The following is a 19,435-nucleotide window of genomic DNA, read 5'->3' as shown; positions in this document are numbered from 1 at the left end:
AGTGTTTCTCTCAAGAGATGTCCAGGGGCAGAGGTGGATTATGGCTGCATTTAGAGTATTTCCTTTAAGAGATGTCCAGGAGCAGAGGTAGATTCTGGCTGCATTTAGAGTATTTCCTTTAAGAGATGTCCAGGAGCAGAGGTAGATTCTGGCTGCATTTAGAGTGTTTCTCTCAAGAGATGTCCAGGGGCAGAGGTGGATTATGGCTGCATTAAGAGTATTTCCTTTAAGAGATGTCCAGGAGCAGAGGTAGATTCTGGCTGCATTTAGAGTGTTTCTCTCAAGAGATGTCCAGGGGCAGAGGTGGATTATGGCTGCATTTAGAGTATTTCCTTTAAGAGATGTCCAGGAGCAGAGGTAGATTCTGGCTGCATTTAGAGTATTTCATTTAAGAGATGTCCAGGAGCAGAGGTAGATTCTGGCTGCATTTAGAGTGTTTCTCTCAAGAGATGTCCAGGGGCAGAGGTGGATTATGGCTGCATTTAGAGTATTTCCTTTAAGAGATGTCCAGGAGCAGAGGTAGATTCTGGCTGCATTTAGAGTGTTTCTCTCAAGAGATGTCCAGGGGCAGAGGTGGATTATGGCTGCATTTAGAGTATTTCCTTTAAGAGATGTCCAGGAGCAGAGGTAGATTCTGGCTGCATTTAGAGTATTTCCTTTAAGAGATGTCCAGGAGCAGAGGTAGATTCTGGCTGCATTTAGAGTATTTCCTTTAAGAGATGTCCAGGAGCAGAGGTAGATTCTGGCTGCATTAAGAGTGTTTCTCTCAAGAGATGTCCAGGGGCAGAGGTGGATTATGGCTGCATTTAGAGTATTTCCTTTAAGAGATGTCCAGGAGCAGAGGTAGATTCTGGCTGCATTTAGAGTATTTCTCTCAAGAGATGTCCAGGGGCAGAGGTGGATTATGGCTGCATTTAGAGTATTTCCTTTAAGAGATGTTCAGGAGCAGAGGTAGATTCTGGCTGCATTTAGAGTGTTTCTCTCAAGAGATGTCCAGGGGCAGAGGTCGATTCTGGCTGCATTTAGAGTATTTCCCTAAAGAGATGTCCAGGAGCAGAGGTAGATTCTGGCTGCATTTAGAGTATTTCCCTAAAGAGATGTCCAGGGGCAGAGGTAGATAATGGCTGCATTTAGAGTGTTTCTCTCAAGAGATGTCCAGGGGCAGAGGTGGATTATGGCTGCATTTAGAGTATTTCCTTTAAGAGATGTCCAGGAGCAGAGGTAGATTCTGGCTGCATTTAGAGTGTTTCTCTCAAGAGATGTCCAGGGGCAGAGGTGGATTATGGCTGCATTTAGAGTATTTCCTTTAAGAGATGTCCAGGAGCAGAGGTAGATTCTGGCTGCATTTAGAGTATTTCCTTTAAGAGATGTCCAGGAGCAGAGGTAGATTCTGGCTGCATTTAGAGTATTTCCTTTAAGAGATGTCCAGGAGCAGAGGTAGATTCTGGCTGCATTAAGAGTGTTTCTCTCAAGAGATGTCCAGGGGCAGAGGTGGATTATGGCTGCATTTAGAGTATTTCCTTTAAGAGATGTCCAGGAGCAGAGGTAGATTCTGGCTGCATTTAGAGTGTTTCTCTCAAGAGATGTCCAGGGGCAGAGGTCGATTCTGGCTGCATTTAGAGTATTTCCCTAAAGAGATGTCCAGGGGCAGAGGTAGATAATGGCTGCATTTAGAGTATTTCCCTAAAGAGATGTCCAGGGGCAGAGGTGGATTATGGATGCATGTGACACCGTTGTTAAGTGAAGTGGTTGATTTTCGGGGTAAGGTTTATAAATTTATTTATTTTAACCATTATTATAGAACAGACATAGAACACGCAATATTGTCAAATTGAATACATCTTAACTAATTATGAATATTTTTATTATTATATACTATGGTGAAAGTCTTCACTAAGGACGGGTTGTTTCGGAGAATTTGAACAATTCATCAAATTTCAACGTTCTTTTTCGGGTTCTGTGGAAGTCCTATTCAAGTTCTGTTATTATATCATTATAGGCTAGTTGCTTGACAGAACTGAAATAAAAACAGGACTTGAAAAAATCTTCCACAGAACTTTAAAAATGAACGTTGAAATTTGATGAATTGTTCAAATTCTCCGAAACAACCCGTCCTAAGTGAATAAATTTCTTAAGTAAATTGTACTAATTTTTAATTTTTAATTTCATTCATATTCTTTTATGAAACTTGTTAATATTATAATCACAACTTCAAGGTACCTATTTGTTGTTCAGTTGACCATCTAGGTCTTTTCATCTACGACTTTTAAATAAGCACTTTTGGTGTAGAATTAACATAAGTTTTATTTTGCACTTACACTTTTAATATTATTGTAAACAGATCATTTAATCTTATTTGGATTTAGAAAACATGTTTCAAATATTATTTATTCACTGGAATGGGTTCTGTACTTGCGTGATGGGATTAAATTAAATAGTAATATAACTTTCAACAGTTAAGTTGAAGTCCAGCTGAACATGGTATAGTCCTATCAACGAGAAGATCAACTATCTGTTTGTGTCCCTTCTCTTCAGCCTTGGAGAGAGCTCTGCACCCATACGCGTCCTGCAATGATGTAGTGGCATTGAACTCCAGAAGTAACTTTACAATATTCACATGTCCAGCGAATGCTGCCTCAGACAACGCTGTTTTACCCATTTTAGTCTGAGTGTTTATTTCTGCCCCGGAATCTAGCAACATGCGTGTCACCTCGTGGTGTCCCCGCTGTGCAGCGCATATCAGGGCAGTTTCACCATCGCTATTTGCAGAGTTAATATCTGCTCCGGAATCAAGCAGCATGCGTGTCACCTCGTCGTGTCCCTCCTCTGCAGCATACATCAGGGCAGTTGTACCATAGCTATTTGCAGAGTTAATATCTGCTCCGGAATCTAGCAGCATGCGTGTCACCTTGTTGTGTTCCCCCTCTGCAGCCTTTAACAGGGCAGTATCACCATCGCTATTTGCAGAATTAATATCTGCTCCGGAATCTAGCAGCATACGTGTCACCTTGTTGTGTTTCCCCTCTGCAGCGTACATCAGGGCAGTAGTACCATAGCTATTTGCAGAATTAATATCTGCTCCGGAATCTAGCAGCATGCGTGTCACCTTGTTGTGTTCCCCCTCTGCAGCCTTTAACAGGGCAGTATCACCATCGCTATTTGCAGAGTTAATATCTGCTCCGGAATCTAGCAGCATGCATGTCACCTCGTAGTGTCCCCCCTGTGCAGCCTTTAACAGGGCAGTATCACCATAGCTATTTGCAGAGTTAATATCTGCTCCGGAATCTAGCAGCATGCATGCCACCTCATAGTTTCCTCCCTGTGCAGCCTTTAACAGGGCAGTATCACCATAGCTATTTGCAGAGTTAATATCTGCTCCGGAATCTAGCAGCATGCGTGTAATCTCGAGGTGTCCCCCCCGTGCAGCGTTTATCAGGGCAGTATCACCATCGCTATTTGCATAGTTAGTATCTGCTCTGGAATCTAGCAGCATGCGTGTCACCTCCTGATATCCCCACTTTGTAGCGTATATCAGGGCAGTTTTACCATCGCTATTTGCAGAGTTAGTATCTGCTCCGGAATCCAGCAGCATGCGTGTGATCTCGAGGTGTCCCCCGCATGCAGCGTTTATCAGGGCAGTTTCACCATCGCTATTTGCAGAGTTAGGATCTGCTCCGGAATCTAGCAGCATGCGTGTCACCTCGTGGTGTCCCCTCAGTGCAGCTTCCATCAGGGCAGTTTCACCATAGCCATTTGCAGAGTTACTATCTGCTCCGGAATCTAGCAGCATGCGTGCCACCTCGTGGTGTCCCCTCAGTGCAGCTTCCATCAGGGCAGTTTCACCATAGCCATTTGCAGAGTTACTATCTGCTCCGGAATCTAGCAGCATGCGTGTCACCTCGTGGTGTCCCCCCTCTGCCGCGGATTTCAGGGCAGTTTTACTAAAGATATCTGCAGAGTTAATAGTATTAACCCATATATCTTGGCTATTTACAGAAGATTTGTTTTTGAACTTTAATGTGATATCAATCTTTTCGAATATTTTCTCATTTTCCAAGTATTTATCGCTTATGTGTTCATAGTTTTCTTCAGATTGATTTAATAAAAAATTGACAATACTAACATACCCACGCCGCGCAGCGCAATGCAAGGGGGTCCGTCTTTTTATATCATACGATACACAAACTCCTTGTTTTGCAAATAATTTAAACAATGTATGATTTAGATTACTCACCGCTAGATTTATGGCAGTATCGCCCTTACCATCAGTGGCAATCAATAAGTAAGCTCGCTCTGTGTCACTTTCAAGGCCACTGAAGATATCCAGCACAGTCTCGTAGTCATCATCTCTCACTGCTGTAATAAATGGCTTAAATATATTTTCTCTTATGTGACGTGTTCTTTCCAAGGCCAGGTTTATGGTATTAAACTGCTGTGTATTTGAAATGTATTCTTCAAAATACTTATTTTTGCCACGGACCTCGCCTCTCATATCTAAGAAAGTAGCAAGCATTAGTCCTACCATTGACTTGTCCGAGCAACTCCTCACATTTTCAGTTATTTGGTTTACAATATTGGTATTTCCCTCCTCCAAAGCTATATTCAGCACGGTTCTCCGGGACTTGTCTTTTGCTGATATACAGGACATATAGACTTCCTCGTATATCTCGCTACTTGGGCCACTGAGAAGGACTCCAACAATGCGTGTACTCTGTTCTTCGGCTGCTATATGCCATGGAGTTTTGTTATTGTCGTGGTAGAATAGCTGACGAAGTTCAAACCAATGTTGGTATATTATCGGGTGATTTTCCAGTTCTTCGCGAGGTATTGGCGTTGTTTCAAGCTGACTCTCGATGAACATTCTGATTATTTTAAAGTCTGGCTTGAGCAAAAATTTACAAAATTCATTTTTAATCAGTACGTTTTCTTCTTCACTGTTACTGAACTCTCTTCTGAGCCATCGGACGTAGAAATCAGCACAAAAGTATTCTGGGAACGTGCGGTGAATGAAATCAAATGTTCCGTCAGCTTTATATTTTATCAGCCCGAGACTACTTATGTCTTTCACTTCATCGATCGTCGGGTCGGATCGTTTTATGTTTGTGAAATATTGCGTAGCGAATGTTTGGTTGATGGTCTGGAAAGCCAAGACACAATGCTTTTTCATTGTTCCTTTAACCGTGGAATTAAGTAAGGCTTTAGGTATCTGGTTCAAATTAGTCTTCTGCTCAAAATATATTGTTTTCTTGACTTTAATAAACTGTTTATACAAGTCAAAAAGATTGGTGATTTTGCGTAAGTTATTAACTTGTTCTGGATGCAATACAGCCTGTATGGCCTGCTGGAGGAACACTTCGGCCAACATACGGATTTGCAGCGGGACGCCCATTAAGTTGGCCACGTCAACCCCCAGCACTCCCTCCACCTCCTCCCGCAGCTCTCTGGCAAACTTGCACAGCCTCTCCTTATCCAGCTCTCCGTGTTCTAAGGCTAGGTGAGGTAGCCAGAAGTTCACCAAATAATCTTCCTGCTTTTCTCTTGTAATTTCTTCCAGTTTTACCGCAAATACTCCCAAATCTTTTTCAAGACGTTTTCGTTCATGGACACGTGTGGTAACTACTGTGCGGCACGTTGTAGCCGTTTTCAAATATTTCAGGAGCTCTACCAGTTTAGCTTGGTTTTCCTTAGAAATCTCGTCAAATGCATCGATCAAAACACAAACCTGCCTCGAATTATCAGATTCGAGGGAATGCTGCAATAGTTTGCTTAACAACTTTTTATCGGTAGGTAAACCCGATGCGTGTATCAAATAATTTGTAACCGATTGCATGGTTAGTGTTTTGGGTAATATTTTGAGACTGTCAACCTGACCTTTGAGACTGTGGTCAATTCTCAATACCCAGGAGTGTCGAATGAGTTCCGACATGCGCGTCAGGCTGGTGGATTTTCCCATACCGGGATCGGCGGCAATGATGGTCTGATTCTTCTTCATAATGCTGAAGTCTCTTTCCTCGATGGGGTCCCTGTAGTCCATGGTAATGAAGGGGCGAATGGCTTCCAGAGAGCCGTGGGAGTATTGCCAAACCAGACAAGGGTTACCTACAATCTCAAGCATTGTAAAATAATGTTTGTTGAATAATCCATCTGTATTTATATTTCCGATATTCAATTCGTTAAAACGCTTTTCAATTTGAAAGCAATTTTTTGAGACGAATAAATCCTCATCCTCTTTGGATAATTTGAAGGGTCCAATAAGTGATAATTTATCGACCACATCTTTGAATATAAATAAATCCTTATCTCCGCGGAACCGAACGAACTCATTCATGGATTTAATGATAAATCGACTATTTAACTTCCTGGGGAGGTATACATTTCCATTGTAAACTTCGTTCAGGGTGAAGTCTTCAGCGGATAAACGGAACCAATAGATTAGTATATTTGACTCCTCTCGACACTTTTTCAGAAAAAGTTCCTTTCCATCTTCTTCGGTGGTGAATATCCTCCCCCGCGCAGCCTCCACCCCCTCCCAGCAGTCCTGGCTGAGCTGCTCTGGATCGCTGATAACCAGCAGTGGTCCACCGGCCCCACTCCTCTCCAGTAGTGCCGTCAGCCTCTCCCTGTCTACTAGTTTGTTCCCCTTCGAATAGAGAGTGTCTAATTCGCAAAGTCTCGGAAGGTTGTTTGGGATTGTTTCTATACTCAGGTTGTCCATCGCGAGGTTTATCAAAATGGGTGAAATCAATTTATCTATTTTCTCGTTGGGAGTTTCACAGTCATTTCCCAGTAAAAGATCGAGGCTGAGCGTTTCTTCACCTATGGTAATTACATCTCTGGAGAATATTGTTTTTCTAGACGAAGGAGTTAGGTCTTCTAGTTTAAAAGGTTCCAAAGATTTTGTTTCAAAAGTTAGTTTATAGTTCTCAAATATTTTTTTATCAATTGGTTGCGATCGAATGATCACAAGTTTCTTGTGGTTGAACTTTACTAAATGTTTTAATATTGGTATAAATCGGTTAGTGATTCTACTTGTAGATTCAAAATTGAGAATGATCAGGTTACTGATGTTAACATCATTCTCCCTTAAACCTTTGAAATCTAAAAACTTAGCTAAAGTTGTCAAATGATTCCAACTCAATATAGTGTGATATTTTTCTTTCAAGTATTTTGCGTCCAAAGTTGGGCTTTCCATGAGAATCATTATATTGTACAATCTGGCGGCTTGAAATTCAAAATCACTGGTCACAATTATTTGTAAAACACGTTTAGAAGATTCCAAGAATGACTTCAATCCCAAGGTGTCCTCGCAGGCCAGGATATCAGGCAAGGTGTGGAGGTAGTTCTGGCTAGCCATATGCAATGGGGCTGACTTTATACTCTGGTTCTGTAAATTCATAGCTTCCGTGATCTCTTCAGGAAAATACCGCACCAATTGTTTAGTTAGACGAATAACATTTTTTAAATCTTCCTTCGAATCACAAGTAATAGTGTTCCTCCTTGAATCAATTTTAAATAGTGGAAAATCAATTTTTTTAAGTTTTTGGCGAGAGAGAAAATTTTCAATTTCAGTTTTTTTTATTATCGCATTGTTTTGAAAAAAGCTCAAATTTTGTATAAATTGAAGCTCTTCTGTGGAAAATACCCCGAGCTGGCATACTGTTCCCAGCGATTTAACAGTGCTATATTGTAAGCTTTGTGTTTCTTCTGAGTGCTTGCTATCAGCATTTCCTTTAACTGGTTGTATATTCTGATGACTGCCACTAGAACTGCCAGGAAGAGCTTGATTGGCTTCTTGTAAGATGTAGGAATTGCAAAACATTTCTATTCCGTGGTAATAATTGCGTTCATTCCATCCTTGGGGCCAGTTCAGTACCACATATGTATCCTTCTCATCACCAAAAGCTTTGATGAAAACGTCTAATGCATGTTTGTCTAAATTGGACCTGAAAGTGGGTTCCTTCAAATCACTCGGGAGAGCGACCCTTTCAATATGGACTTGAAGTAAGTTTCCCACCTGATGGCCAGTGCAGTTTACAAAATTAGGGGCAGCGAAAAAATTGGTTAGATCTAAGTTTTTAGTGCACATCGATCTGTCGTATCTATTACCATAATTTCTGCGTATCTTGGTTAAGATATCTTTGGTCCCCGGGCTATCTAGAGCTATTGTGTGCGCGTGTAGACCTTCGTCAGAGCTGGCAATCCCACGGAAGCCACCGCCTTCACTCTTCAGATATTTCACAGTGTAGGTGGTAATCCCGGCCAGCCACCCTCCGAGGGAGTGGCCTGTGAAGGACAAAATGAAACGAACTCCACGGTTTTTATTTTTTTTGATGATTACCTCCTTGATCTTATCTGCGAAAGAGATGGCGGAATTCATGAATCCGGTATATTGGTTTCGGTAAATACCTTGTGCGTCAATCCAGATGGCTCCCAAATTTTCCACGACTGTTCCTCTATGGGCAACTACGATCTGCTGCTGCAAAGGGTTCCAAACCGCGCAACCGAAGTACCCGTTATTGTTGTTTCGTGCCGTGGTGAGCAGGCACCACCCTTCAGGCATTTCCCCTGAACAGTCCGAGTACGCCAGCTTGGCAATGGCTGCCAACACTTTTTTATCTGGATAAGGTTCCATCGCCAATTTTCTATTGTTATCTTCAATGCGAAGGAAGGCGGAATTGAGGGTATTTTGCCAGTCAGAGCAGTACTCCAAGCCCGTGTCCACCTGCATGTTGGAGTGATGGAGATTTCTGGAGACTGATTCTGCAACAAAGACAACAACAACCAGAGTTGATATTGTGGCACTGCATATACATAAGGTGTTTTGTAGTTTTAAAACATATAATGGGCGATCTAAATATTAACATACTACCGAGCAACCAACACCACCAAAGCCAAGACTATATCAACATGCTAGAATTTCATGGATTAGTGAGTACCGTTAACTCACCAACAAGAACGACAAATGGATCTATATCATGCATTGACCACATTATGGTAAAGTCAAAAAAACCATCTAAAAGTATCGTCTACAAATCAACTATCACAGACCATTATTCAACTATCTTTGCACTACAAACAGCTATCCAAATAAATAAATGTAGCCTGCCTTTAGCATACAATAAAATCAACTTTCAAAATATAATAACCAATTTAAAGAACAAATCATGGCAAGAACTCTTCCAAATTAAACAATCGGAGGACGCATGGATATACTTTATTAACTATTTGAAAAACGAATTACACCACCATACCCTGACGATGACCAAAAATATAAGTAACAAATTGAAACCCTTGAAACCATGGATTAACCACTCCATTATAAATTGCATTCATAAAAGAAACACGCTACACAAAAAAACCAAAGAAAATCCGTATGACCAACTAACATTCAACTATTATAAAAAATATAGAAACATGTGCTGTAACGTCATCAGAAAAGCAAAAGAAATTTACTACTCAGAAAGAATTAAAGAAAGTAACAATAATCCCAAAAAAATATGGGAAATACTTAGAGAAGCCACAAACTCGCAAACTACAAAAGAGAAACAGAGCATAAATAAACTTTCTATTGATGGACATATTGTTGAAACCACAAAAAATCCTAAGCTCGTTGCTGATCATGTAAACAATTTTTTTATTAATATCGGTCCAAATCTTGCTTCTCAAATTGCCCAGAGCGGAATCACCCAATCTACCGATACAGTGGTTCAAACAAATAACATAAATACAAAATTTCTATTCCAAACTGTGTCACAGGAAGAAATTCTCAAAACAATTAATTCTCTAAAAAACACTTCTTCTGCTGGACCAGACGAAATTTCAACGAAAATCCTTAAAACTCTGTCTTCGGAGATTACATTGCCACTAGAATACCTTATAAACCTAAGTATTACACAGGGCTACTTCCCCTCTAACCTAAAACAAAGTATCGTAATTCCCATCTACAAATCTGGAAACAAGTCAGATATCAATAACTATAGACCAATTACTTTACTGAATAGCTTGTCTAAAGTTTTTGAAAACCTTATTAATACACAACTTTTAAAATTTATCGAGAGCCATAAAATACTTTCAAAAAATCAATATAGTTTTCAAAAAAACAAAAGTACCTCAGATGCCATTACCAGGGTGACAGACTTCATTGTAAAAAGCCTTGATAAAGGAAATAAATGTATTTCAATCTTTTTAGACCTCTCTAAGGCTTTTGATACAATATCACACTTTAAACTAATTAAAAAACTTGAAAAAATCGGCATCACGGACAAAGAGCTAAACTTCTTTAAAAGCTACCTAAATGGACGCAAACAACAGGTTAAAATACATAATACCCTCAGTAACCAGCGCTCAACTGACTATGGAATTCCACAAGGAAGCGTATTGGGACCAACTCTGTTCTTACTCTATATAAACAACTTTTGCAACCTTGAAATTGAGGGAAGCATTGTTAGCTTTGCCGACGATACTGTCTTACTGTTTGAAGGCAACAATTGGTCAGCTGTATTTAAAAAAGCTGAAAAAAATATTAACTTAGTTAAAAAATGGTTAGATATAAACACGCTTACCCTTAACACGAAAAAAACAAAATATATCACTTCAAGCATCAATACTGCAGGCCAACCTAAAGATGATTACTCCATAAAAATACATAACTGTACGAATTCCAATGTATGCAATGAGTGCCCCTGTATAGAACGAACTCCACAGATGAAGTACCTCGGCCTCACCATTGACCCATACCTCAAATGGAATATACATACTCAGATCATTACGAATAAAATTAGGAAAACAATACATTTCTTCAGATCCGTAAGGAACTTCCTTAACTTACAAATTCTAAAAACGATTTATTTTGCATTAACCCAATCTATCATTGAGTATGGTATCATTGCATGGGGAGGGGGTACTTCATCAGCTCTAGATCCTGTTGAAAAGGCGCAGAAAACAATTATGAAAATTATTTTCAAACTTCCTCAAACTGCAAACAGTAACTTAATTTTCAACATAATGAGAGTACTTGATGTTCGACAGATCTATGTAAAAACTATCCTCATGCATCTCTTTAAAAACAAACACGTGCTTTACGAAAAAAAAACTAACTTTAGATTTACACGTAATTCAAACAAAGACATGTTGCAAGTTCCAGCACTTTCTTCCACCTTTGGTCAACGTAGCTTTGGCTACTTTGCCACAAAGATCTTCAACATGCTCCCGGAAAATATTAAAGAGAGTCAAACACGGAAAGAGTTTAAAAAAAATGTTAAAATTTGGATTTATTCAAAAGATCGAGCCTACACTGGTGCCCTCACCTAAACGCCTTGTCATTGACAGTTATTGCAGTATGTACGGTGCTAAAACTTACTATATACGTATTGTGTAAATGCAAACAATAATGAAAAGTAACCAAATGCCTTGTCACAGTGAGTTATTATAGTATGTATTGTGTTTAAACTTATTCTATCTGTATCTTCAATATGTAAACAATAATGTAACCTAAAATAATGGATTGCTGTATGGGAACCCATATTAAACATTTACATATTAGCAAACCATAGACAAAATGGAGAAATAATTAACTAAAAATTCTGCCTCAATACAGGTTCGCCTAGTGAGGCAGGTTATGCACAACCTAAAATATAGTATATTATGCCATTTCTATATAACACTCTTACATTCATATATATTTTTTCTTATATTAGAAACTGCCGTATTATTGTAACATTATTCTTTCAACAATTTCATTGTTTCTAACTGACATATAATTATACAACTTACTAATGATATATTATATATATTCTGTAATTTTTTGATGAAATAAATAAATTTAAAAAAAAAAAACATTTCAAACTACAATAAAATATTACAATATTTTCTGAAAAGCCACTGATCAGTAGTTTGTCTAACGGGTTCCTTAACAAAACAAATTTATTTTAATAATGAAATCGAAGAAAGAAAAAAAAATTAAACGTAGTTTTTTTTCACTGATGACAATATTTACCAATGTTTTGTATACCTACATGATGAACAACGCATGACAAGTACCTACACTTGTTGTTTTATACGAGTATAAAGCTTTAGAATTATAATTAGTAGTAAATAATACCATAAACCAGGATATTGGTCTACAACATTACTGTAGCATCCCACCTGTATTACTGCACAAGGGGCAATTTTCTGAGCAATAAAACATGAGTTAAAAAAATAGTTCAGTACAGAGGCATGAGGTTTATATTGTGCTGTAGCATAATAATGTAGATATAATAGGATAAAAACAATGACACGCCAACTAATTATTCTAAGTGTTAGTTTATTACACACTATCATTTATGTAAAAGTTGAAATATAAAATGCTACCAAATTACACTTTAAAAAATATTATTATTAAAAGTACAGTTCATGGCTATCCTACGAGAATCTGCAACGATTTTAGGCTTCCTAAGACAAATTTATCGGCAACACAAAAAAATGTTCGGTGAACTGCCTTTAAATGTTTAGTCTTGTAAATGTAATATGTCTCAATTTTGTTTTGTCCAAGTATTAGTACGCGGGTAATATAATATTATTATTAAAGCAGTTACAGAATAGATATAAAATGAGCGGTCAGTGGCTGAGTTGACATAGCGTTTGGGTCCCACCCATGTGTCGTACGTTCAATTCCTCAACTGGCTAAGTCCTCCATCACGACACGAGCAACATTTCCCCCTTACTGTGTGATGGAAGTTGAAAATTTTCTAATATTGTTAGGTTATTCGTAACCCGGGAATATTTCCTTTTTTAAAATATGAAATTGAATTTTATAGCCAAATAAAACATACTTGCTTAAAAAATATAAAACATGAAGCCTAAAGAAATCGTTCCTATCGTTTTATCCATTGAAAATATCACCTGAGACTGCATTGAGTAGAGTGCCATGATATGACCTGTTACAGAGAGCGAAAAGTAAAGGAAGTTGAAAGGAATTCAACTTCTGTTAAATAGGCAAGAAAATGCATGTTTGTAAGCCGGGTAGTGTATATAAATAACTTGATCAAGATTTTGTTTCAGCAAGCCATCACAGTCATCTACATATGCCATCGTAGTCACCAACATAAGCCATCCTAGTCACCAACACAAGCCATCCTAGTCACCAACATAAGCCATCCTAGTCACCAACATAAGCCATCCTAGTCGCCAACAAAAGCCATCGTAGTTATATAGGGTAAACCACCTAATTATTGGCACTTTAACACTCCCGTACCGGACGGGGGGAACACACATACACTAACGAGAGTTTTATGCTATATCTAAGTTGTTTTTTACACCACATACTCTATAATTTAGGTATTCCTAAAAAAACTATTTGGTTATCGATCTGCATTTAAAAAATTTATATATTATTTCTAGTTTCTTAGATATTAAATAGTTTGTACAAAATTCCGGCAAAATTCCTGTCCCCTGCCCCGCACCTCAGCTTCGTAGCATCGGCTAAAATTCCCCCGTCCCCATCCCCACTCTCCGCTCTCCACCGAGAACGATCCAGCGAGCGTAAAAGACGAGCGTATTGGACCGTAAAAGTTGCATTTTATGGAAAGGGCTAACTCCCGGTCGCGTACACTGCACTTCTGGTATTTCCTTTTGCGATGCTAAAATGCTCGCTTGCTGGACTAAGATCGGCCTGTCTGGCGTACATCCGGTAAATTTCTCATGTTTAGAAACATTATTAAAATTAGGTCCGTCTCTGTTTCTCACATGGAAAATAAATCGGTCAGAAAGAGACACATTTTGTTAACATTTTTAAGTAATTTGAAGGAACTTGAATAAAAACTAAGTACTTTATGGTTAAAAAGTCTATCGCAAACTTCTGTTAAATTGTATATTGGGTTTTAGTTGCTAATTCTCTAAATTTTCGTGGTAAATAATTCTCTGTAAAAGCGGACTAGTTTCGCCCTGCTATGGGCATCTTCAGACTGGTAAGCAGTACATTTACACTTATGAAATGGTGTTTATAAATTAATATCTATTTCAGGGTTGTAAAATATTTATTCTGTACTTAAAATATTAGAATTTATGTAATCAGTCGGCATGTATTTATTGCAGTTTATTACGGCATATTTACCAATGTTTTAAATAAGATCAGAAAATTCTATCGTTTTAATTCATTTGTGTGAAAACCGCACAAGAGCCGTCCTAGCCAGTGGAATTATGGCATCCCCAATTGGGGTATTTTGTGAGGCTGAAGTTAGTTGGGATAGGGAGGGGGAGGATATGGGAAAGACAAAGGTTGAAGTACATGCATATGCAAATCTAATAACCATATGGACTTAAGTCATTTCAAGCAACGTTTGGATTCTACATGGTGGTCTTTTACTAGGCCAATACTGAAAGCATCTACCGCCCTGCAACTTGATATTATATATTTTTTCTTTCATAAATATTACAGCATCCGTTGTCGAGGGGTAAGGCTCTAGACTAGTAAACCGGAGGTCGCGGGTTCAAATCCCGGTGTGCGTAGGTAAAATTTAATAGATTACTTTGTGATATTTCACAATTTACTGACCAGAATTCATTTCGAATGTTGCTTGAAATGACTTTGACCTTGTTTGGTGACCAGATCTGAATAGCCAGGTATTTCCCCACCTTCCTCTTCCCCATCTCCTTACCCTCCCCACTACTTTTAGCCTTACAACATAACAGTAGCGGCTCGTGACTTTTGGGTCTACTAATAATTGAAATATTTTCACTTTAGTACACCTAAAAGTTAGAAGTTTTATTACTTCAACATACCCCATTTGGGAATGCCATAGTCTCACTGGTTCCAGATGATTAGAAGCAGTTGGGACTGTTGTGGTGTTTTCACATAGAAAAATCAACAGGAATATCTGAGGTTACAATAGAAAAATAATTTACTTTACGTTTAAGTTTTAAAAATACCTTATTTTTCACTATTTTCCAAAAATTCGTTTTATCTCGAACCCCTCGACATACAAACGAACCCATTATTTTTGGTAAGGCAAACACTACGATTTAACCCTAAATGTAAATATACTATATAAAATAATAAATTAGGAATTATAATCTTCACTTACATCTAAATATTCACATAATATTCGAAATAACATCCGCACCTAGTTTAGTAGTGCTAGGTTTTTAAAACTTAAAAAATATATCCATCATTTACAGACCACCCTATGCAAGAAACTAGCCACCCACGTCGACGCTTAATCGCCAATCGGCAGTCGAGATTCGGAAACGAGGCGCGATGCTTGCTACGTACCCGCCTTCTCTGTTTTCTTTGAAAATATATGCGTTATGGTCTAAATTCATTAGAACATTAATTATGACTTTATTTATGAAACGATTTTGATAATGACTACTGAAATATGTAATATATACTTCCCTCTAATTATAACCAAAACAAATTTCATCGAATTATGTCATTAACACCTTTTAACCCCTCCGACTTTTCGCGAACTTGAACCTAAAATGTCTTTATCGAAATGTCAATTTCACGAAAACGTTGTGTTATTACCGCCTCACAATCAAAGCTCTATAAATGAAACATTACTGAACGGAGCCGAGTAGTAAAAACTGTTTTAGAAAGGTTACAAAATAGGCTTTCAAATTGTTGTATCATAAATAAATATTAACATTTGTAAATATTTAAATTTAGAATGGAAACATGAAAAAATTTTAAAAATGACTCACCTGTAATGTTTTATGTAAAAACGATACTAAAATCACGGATAATGTAAAAAAAAAACACTTATTTCATCGTACAAATGTACAATAAACAATTCTGTCACTTCACTTTTTGACCATTTCATACAAAATATATTTTTAAAAAAATAATTAAACTTGCGAGGCGGGTCGGCACGTCAAACGGCTTTCTTGGCGTCGTTTTACGATTTGGCGGGTAAAATTTGCTTCCACTGAGTAGGTCTTTTTACGGGTTTCTATGGATAACTTTGAATAGAGATGTGAAGCTTCATTCAATACGAATATTCTACTTTTTGTTTTAGGGATGTCACTATAAGAATAACGGAGTTATGACGATTTTTGTGGAAACACACGCGTTGACGTGTAAACACGCTTATTGTACTTGACTGCTATCGTTATTTTATCGTGTATATCTGCTTACGTTGCTGACCGGTTTAAGCAAAACAAATTGGGGGACTGAGTGACCCCGCTTCGGATCCAATGTGATTTTTTTCTTTCCGGGACGAAAGGGTTAAGCATCTACTTCACAAAACCGGTAAAATTTGCATGTAAAAATATGTTTTAACAAAGAGAAAAGCATTATATTGGTCTTCTAATCTCTACAGAATATTATAAAGTACTTATCATTAATAAATTATATCGTTTTCTTCAATATAGTGTACTTTTTAAAAAAATACCTCAAATACCAGTTGCTGGCATAGCCAAACCTTTCATTGGCAGTGATTATTACCTATTATTGTCACTGTTCTCCCGAGACTGAAAAATAGCTGCTAGGTTTTATGTAGGGGTTTTAAAATGTATTATACATCGTCTATGTTGGTACCTATTTTAAGATAATTTATAATAGAAATAAACAAAATAAAATCCTTTGTTAAGAAAAGTAAAATTTATTTGTATAGGAACATACCATATGAGTTGAAACGCTTATAGTTAAATAAACTTTCCATAAAGTATTAAAACAAAACCAAAAAAGCCTTCTACTTAGGCTTGAACAAAAAATAGAACAATTTTAGCTTAAGACTATTCAACTTCCTTAATTATATTTAATTAAATCACAATCTAATTGATTAAGATCATAAGTAATTCTTAAGTCACGTTAGTCATCTGAATCCTCAGTCAACATTTTTTCTATCTCAGCAGCACTGCAATTTTTGCTAGTACTTGCTTTTTGGTTTTCTTTGTTATTATTTTTAAGTACAGCTTCCAATTTGCCATTGTCAAGTTTATAGAAATCTTCCGAAAACAAAATTTTAGACACGTTGTCTTTGGCTTTAGTTTGTTTTTTGTTTTTCTTTACCATTTGTTTCTCTTTTTCCAATTTCTTTTGTTTTCTTTCTTCTTTTCTCTTTTTAACACCTTCTGCTTTCTCTTCTTTAATTTTAATTTTTTCATTTTCCTGATCTTTCCATTCGGCAGATGTTAGTACAAAAGGCGTCTTCTTGGTATTTTTTATCCCTTTTCTTTGTGGCGTTTTAGGAAGTACCAAAATATCTTGTAATTTTAATATATTATCTTCCTTAACCAGTGGTACTTTCAGTTGCATAAAATTATTTTGGTCTGCACCTATTTTGACATCTCCAGTTACTCTGATATGGTTTTTGGGGAGTTGAATATATTGATGATTGCTGCTGACTGCTAACGGACGCTTCGTAGATAGATGTTTGTTGAACAAATGTTTGTTGTGTGGATGGTTGTTTGTTGCTTGGTACGTAAGTGAATGATGGCTGTAAGATCGAAGCATGCTGTAAGGAAGTAGAGGCTTTTTGGGAGGATACTTGCTTTATGGATTCTGGCTGATTGAATGCTTGTTGAGTAGGTGAAAGATGATTGTGTGGTTGTTGGCTAACTGTTTCTGGAATAGGTTCTTGTAGGGTTGATGTATCTTCCATAAAATAATTTAATTCAGAGCATTGGACTATTTCCTCAACATCTTGTGAAACAAAATTGAAACTTTGCTCAGCAACATTTTTGTTTGGAGAGTTATTGATAATTATCTCCATATTTTCAATATCAAAATTCCTTATATTGTCATTCTGACGCTCTGTGTCTAATCTTGAGCTATTCTGCAAATCATTTTGAGACGTGGTAAAGAAATTCCAGATTTTCAATAAACACACAATTGACTCCTCTGGCCTCAATTCTCTTTTATCAATTTTATGTATTGCACTTTCTCCCAACAACTTCATAAAGTCATCTTTGGTGAGCACCCGATTGTCTGTTACATGCTCGAGTTGCGCTATGGTAATGTTATTTTTATTTGAAGTTCCTAGGCAGTTGGAATAGTCCACTGCATCTTCATTAAAAGGAAAAAGTCCAGTTGCTCTAAAACCATTTATAATTGTTGACGGGTTAAGACTTTTTTCTATAGTATCTTTAAGTAATGGCACAAATTGAGTTTTCGTTAACGCTTGAGATGGATTATTTCTTCGCCATTCTAGGACAGTTTTCTGCCATTGTGTTTTTAATGGTTTAAATGCGGCGACGTCTGCAGGTTGAAGGAGCCTAGTGCAGTTAGGGTATAACGCTATGAGAATTATACCTAAATTAGTACATAATTCACTGGTAGCATATGTCAAGTGCGATTTGTGGCCATCTACAAAAAGAACTACAGGGAATTATGTGCCAGTTTTTACGAGGTGAGGATGTAAAACGTTTTTGATATACTCAAAAAATACATCAGAATTCATCCATCCGTTGTCACTTAAGCCCACGCCCCAATCTTCATGAATCTTAGAAGTTATCTCTCCAGGTAATCTTTTATATGGAAAAATTACCATGGGCGGAGTAACTTGACCATCTGCACCAAAAGTAAACATGACGGTTAGTGAAGTTTTGGCTTGGGCGTGGTCAATTTCGTAAACGTTTTTTTCTCCCTTAGAGCTTAAAACAATACCTGTTTTTGGACATAGAACAAAATTCGTTTCATCGCCATTGAATACTCTTGATGGGTCTGCTAAGATGTTATAGTAGCTATTCCCAGTCATGTAAATCCTTATTTGTTCAAACCAGCCTCTTACATTAGATGCAGAGACTGTGGAGCTGGCAGCTGTTACGGCTTCTGGTGTTCGAAATGTAACTGTTGGATGTCTAGCTAAAAACAATTTAAACCACTTCTCACCATTCTTAAAACTGCTGGCTCTCCCAGATTTATTGATAAAGTCTGAAACACTCTTTATCAAATCTTCTTTCCTCTTTGGAAACCCTTTTTTGCTACTGATTTTTATCCAGTCAACAAAAAGCTGTTCTTCTTCGTCAGTTAACATTGTGGACGGACCGGGCTTAGAGCGATGATCAGGATGTTTCAATCTGAATTGTATAGTAGACCGTGGTACGCTGAAGGTTTTTGCAGCAAGTTTTTTGCTCATGCCTTTTGATATTTCGTGGAGAGCTTTTTGTAGGTTCTCTTCTGTATAAATTTTCCGTTTAAAAATTTTTTTACTATTTTTTTCTCTAGACTTCTTCTGACTAGGCTTCATTTTGAAAGTGGCTGAAAAGACAATATTTTTATTGGCACGTTTTTACCCAATGTTTGACACCCGTGACAATAAATGGATTTTATATAATTGGCAGAGGGCCAACTTTTGGATTGGTGTGTCCAAAACGTTAGAAAATATTTTCAATGCAATTTAAACTCAATTTTGAGACAAACAAGGTATAATTTTTAATAAACTCAAATAATTTTAAATGCCCTTTTATTGGCATGTGTGCCAATAAAATGGATAAACCGATTTTACGCATACCA

At 37.5% G+C, this 19,435-nt stretch overlaps 1 pseudogene; it reads right to left on the bottom strand.

Moving 5' to 3' along the window:
• Positions 1-6,407: 6,407 nt before the first annotated feature.
• LOC149414287 (uncharacterized) lies at positions 6,408-19,169 on the bottom strand (annotated as a pseudogene).
• Between the last annotated feature and the right edge of the window lie 266 nt (positions 19,170-19,435).

Source organism: Hesperophylax consimilis, chromosome 20 (assembly GCF_061612785.1).
Source record: "Hesperophylax consimilis isolate HC1 chromosome 20, BYU_Hcon_1.0, whole genome shotgun sequence".
Taxonomy (NCBI): domain Eukaryota; kingdom Metazoa; phylum Arthropoda; class Insecta; order Trichoptera; family Limnephilidae; genus Hesperophylax; species Hesperophylax consimilis.
This window is presented reverse-complemented; position numbering and strand designations above follow the sequence as displayed.